This window comes from Archocentrus centrarchus, chromosome 23 (genome assembly GCF_007364275.1).
Source record: "Archocentrus centrarchus isolate MPI-CPG fArcCen1 chromosome 23, fArcCen1, whole genome shotgun sequence".
Lineage (NCBI taxonomy): Eukaryota > Metazoa > Chordata > Actinopteri > Cichliformes > Cichlidae > Archocentrus > Archocentrus centrarchus.
The window spans coordinates 19,982,747-19,986,884 of NC_044368.1; the positions used below are offsets into that span (position 1 = coordinate 19,982,747).

The window sequence follows — 4,138 nt, forward strand, 5'->3', positions numbered from 1 at the left end:
TTTGACCCTTCTCAAACAGACTAACATCTTTTCCATGGCCACGTGATGTGTCTTTCCACATGGTTGTTTAAGACATGCAAATTGCACCAGTTGGGGTTTAATATATATATATATATATATATATATATATATATATATATATATATATATATATATATATATATATATATATATATAAATATATATATATATATATTAGGGGTGGGACTTTAACGCGTTAATTTCGATTAATTAATTACGGGGAAATTAACGCGTTAAAAATTTTAACGTATTTTAATCGCACTTTGCACCGTGGAACGTTTCTCAGTGCGCGAGTTCCCGGCATACAGATTATATCGACGCACAATGTCCAAATTAGGGGCCGGCCCACGTCTTTCGCAGCCCACGAACACCACAAAGGCCGGAAGTGAGCAGCTAGCCTTCATATCAGCTGCCGTCACCTCTGCGTAGCTCATGTCGCCTAGCAACCGTGAGTGCGAAGCACAGCTGTGTAAAGCAGCTGTTAAACGGAGAACGAACTTTTTCTCCTTTTTGTGGTTTAATTTTAAGTCTTTAATTCAAAATAAGCTGTTAAAACAAGCATAACACATTTCAACATCAAGGAATACAGCTGAGCGAATGATTAATTTCCAACTATAACAAGTGAGACATTAATGTTGAATAAAACTATCCAGTTATGATGCTTAACTTTAATTTCAGGAGTTTGCTTATCACAGGAGCACTTCCACCCTTCATTGGTCTGTGTAGTAGACTGGTGGGAAAATAAACAAAATTTTGAAGTTTAAGCTTATGTATATTGATTCATTCATCAACTAAACTTAAATTAATATTTCTCATGTCAAATATTGAAATGCGATTAAAATGCGATTAATTTCGATTAATTAATTACAAAGCTTGTAATTAATTCGATTAATTTTTTTAATCGAGTCCCACCCCTAATATATATATATATATATATATATAATTATTAATTAATTATACAATTATTAATTATATAATTATATGTTATTAATTATACAATTAAATCAATGCTGGTGTTTTGGTTGAATTCTAATGATTGAAATGCCAATGTTTAATTGATGTTGAATCTGTTTGCCCATCAGCCTAGCCTCCCCATTTCCACTCTACAATGAACTCTGGGTGAGCCCATTATATCATTGGGCGGGCGTTTAACAGGTTATAAATTAAGCACCATATGTTAAGGACAGTGGGTTGATTTTTTCCCCTGTACCTTTTCTTACTCATCTGTAATAATTTTATATACTGTTTGTGCGTAATATGTTATCATAGAAACATCTAAGTCATTACAGGGAGTGGAGCGGTCCACCTCCCGCCTATTTTCAGGAGTGGTATGTTCCAACAAGAACCGCTACCGTTTTTCGCTGATTTTGAAAGGAAACCCGCTCTGAGCAATTTTGCAGTAAGTATGGCGATTAATCTTAATTGTGTTTATTGAAAAAGAGATGAATGCACTTGGTGTTGGCTCTCACTGCGGTATTGTATCACTTCCTGTTCCTGTTTCGGAGCACAGTCGTGTTTTGCTGTCTGTTAGCTGTTTAACTCGATCTATCTGGATAACAACATATTTTAGTGTAATCTTCGCCTACTTTATCTAGAGCACATTCTTTGCTAAATCATCTTGTAGTCACATTATTCACTTTATTTCTTTTTAGAAATTCGCTAGCTTAGCGCAGCTATTAGCTTAGCTCTTAGCCTACTCATTAGCAGCATGGCTTCTTCTCCTGTCTCTCCCGCACTTTCCTGCTCTGGGTGTCACATGTTTAGTTACTCCTCGGCCTCCTTTAGCAGTAACGGTACTTGTAATAAATGTAGTCTGTTTGTAGCTCTGGAGGCCAGGCTTTCTGAATTGGAGACTCGGCTCCGCACCCTGGAAAATCCTGTATCTAGCCAGGCCCCTGTAGCGGGTGCGGACCATGGTAGCTTAGCCGCCGTTAGCTCCCCAGCAGATCCCGAGCAGCAGGGAAAACAGGCCGGCTGGGTGACTGTGAGGAGGAAGCGTAGTCCTAAGCAGAAGCCCCGGGTACACCACCAACCTGTTCACGTCTCTAACCATTTTTTTTTCTCCACTCGGCGACACACCCGCCGAGGAACAAACTCTGGTTATTGGCGACTCTGTTTTGAGAAACGTGAAGCTAGAGACACCGGCGACCATAGTCAAATGTCTTCCAGGGGCCAGAGCAGGCGACATTAATGGAAATTTGAAACTGCTGGCTAAGGCTAATCGTAGATTTGGTAAGATTGTTATTCACGTCGGCAGTAATGACACCCGGTTACGCCAATCGGAGGTCACTAAAATTAATATTGACTCTGTGTGTAACTTTGCAAAAACAATGTCGGACTCTGTAGTTTTCTCTGGGCCCCTCCCCAATCAGACCAGGAGCCACATGTTTAGCCGCATGTTCTCCCTGAATCGCTGGCTGTCTGAGTGGTGTCCAAGAAATGACGTGGGCTTCATAGATAATTGGCAAAGTTTCTGGGGAAAACCTGGTCTTGTTAGGAGAGACGGCATCCATCCCACTTTGGATGGAGCAGCTCTCATTTCTAAAAATCTGGCCAAATTTATTAACCCTCCTAAAACCTGACTACCCAGGGTTGAGACCAGGAAGCAGAGTTGCAGTTTTACACACCTCTCTGCAGCTTCTCTCCTCCTGCCATCCCCCCAAAACCCCATCCCCATAGAGTCGGTGCCTGCTCCCAGACCACCAAAAAACAAAGCTAAAATCAGCAAAAAACGATTTCAGCATAAAAATTCAAAAACAATAAATATCTGTTAGTATTTACATTCTGGCGAGTCCAACTTATTGTTTGATGCTAAATGACTTGGCAAACACACTCCTCAGGGCATTTGTTAAACATTTTGGGCAACTCTATGGCCAGGAATTTGTTGTATACAACATACATGGCTTGATTCATCTCAGTGAAGATGTAAGGGTACATGGGAACTTGGACCTAATATCTGGATTTCCTTTTGAGAACTATTTAAAAAACATTAAAGGTATGGTTAGAAAGCCTAGTTCACCACTGCAACAAGTTATACGTAGGATTTCAGAATTTGATGCAACAAGTTTACCAGAGGAAACTCAGAAAACTAGAAAACTGGAAAAATGCTAAAAATGCCGCATTCAGATGGACCTGGCCCAGAATGTTTTATGGGAACTGTCTCCCAGTTTAAAGAAGTAGAAATGGATGAATTTGTTATAAATTCATCAGAGAGGGACAGATGCATTAAAATCAATAGCCAGATACTTTTGGTCCAGAATATAGTTGTTTTTGAGTGTCAGGAATACCTGGTTTGCAAAGAATACAGAAAGATAACAAGTTTTTTTGACTATCCATTTGACTCTTCAAATTTGGGAATTTATTTTGTGTCAGATCTCTCTTCACACCTCATGTGCTTAAGGTTGGACACTATACAGAAGTGTGTTCGCTTACCTTTACAGGCAGGGTTTGTGGTTGTGCCTCTTCTGCATGTAGATTGATGATACCTTAGCCTCACACAGCATGTATTTTCATTTTCAGTTTGATTTATTATTTGTTATTTTTGTGCGCAGCTCAGCATCAAGTTACACTGAAGTCAACCTTCACCCATCTATGTGTAAGTGTGTATTACAGTAATTATTCAGCTGGGAATGTGCATAAATTTGTCTAGTATTTGTAAAACTAACTTTGTGTTGTTATACCATCTTCCTTTTCTAGAAAATGTTTTACATTGTAGAATTTTATAAAACCCACGAGGTTGAGGTGGTGCCAGCAGCATGGGTGGCTGATGACATTTGTCAGTGGCCCTCTTATTACAAGCGTGACGAACTTGTAAAGGCCATAAAAAATGAAGAGCAGCCGGGAATGATATGGGAAGAATTTAAAGTTAGAATTTTATATAAAGCAGGTATACACATCACCACATACCTGAATTCTGTCATTTAAAAACATACACTTTATTAATTATGACATCGGAATCTCTTTATTTACAGCAAAATACACAACTGCCCGCCTCAAACTTCCACAGGCAGAAACCAACACTGACCTGCAGACGGCAGAAGAAGGTGATGTCATACCTGTGAAATATGACTGATCCCACCTCCTCCAAAAATAAATAAATAAATAAATAAGATAATTG

The 4,138-nt window shown here is 39.1% G+C and overlaps 1 long non-coding RNA gene across 1 annotated transcript; it reads left to right on the forward strand.

The window, feature by feature from the left end:
* The first annotated feature begins 1,354 nt into the window (after positions 1-1,354).
* On the forward strand, positions 1,355-3,840 carry LOC115773219 (uncharacterized). The gene is made up of 3 exons (XR_004019091.1): positions 1,355-1,420; positions 3,573-3,616; positions 3,718-3,840. It is a non-coding gene; the product is annotated as an uncharacterized LOC115773219 (long non-coding RNA).
* Positions 3,841-4,138: the final 298 nt, after the last annotated feature.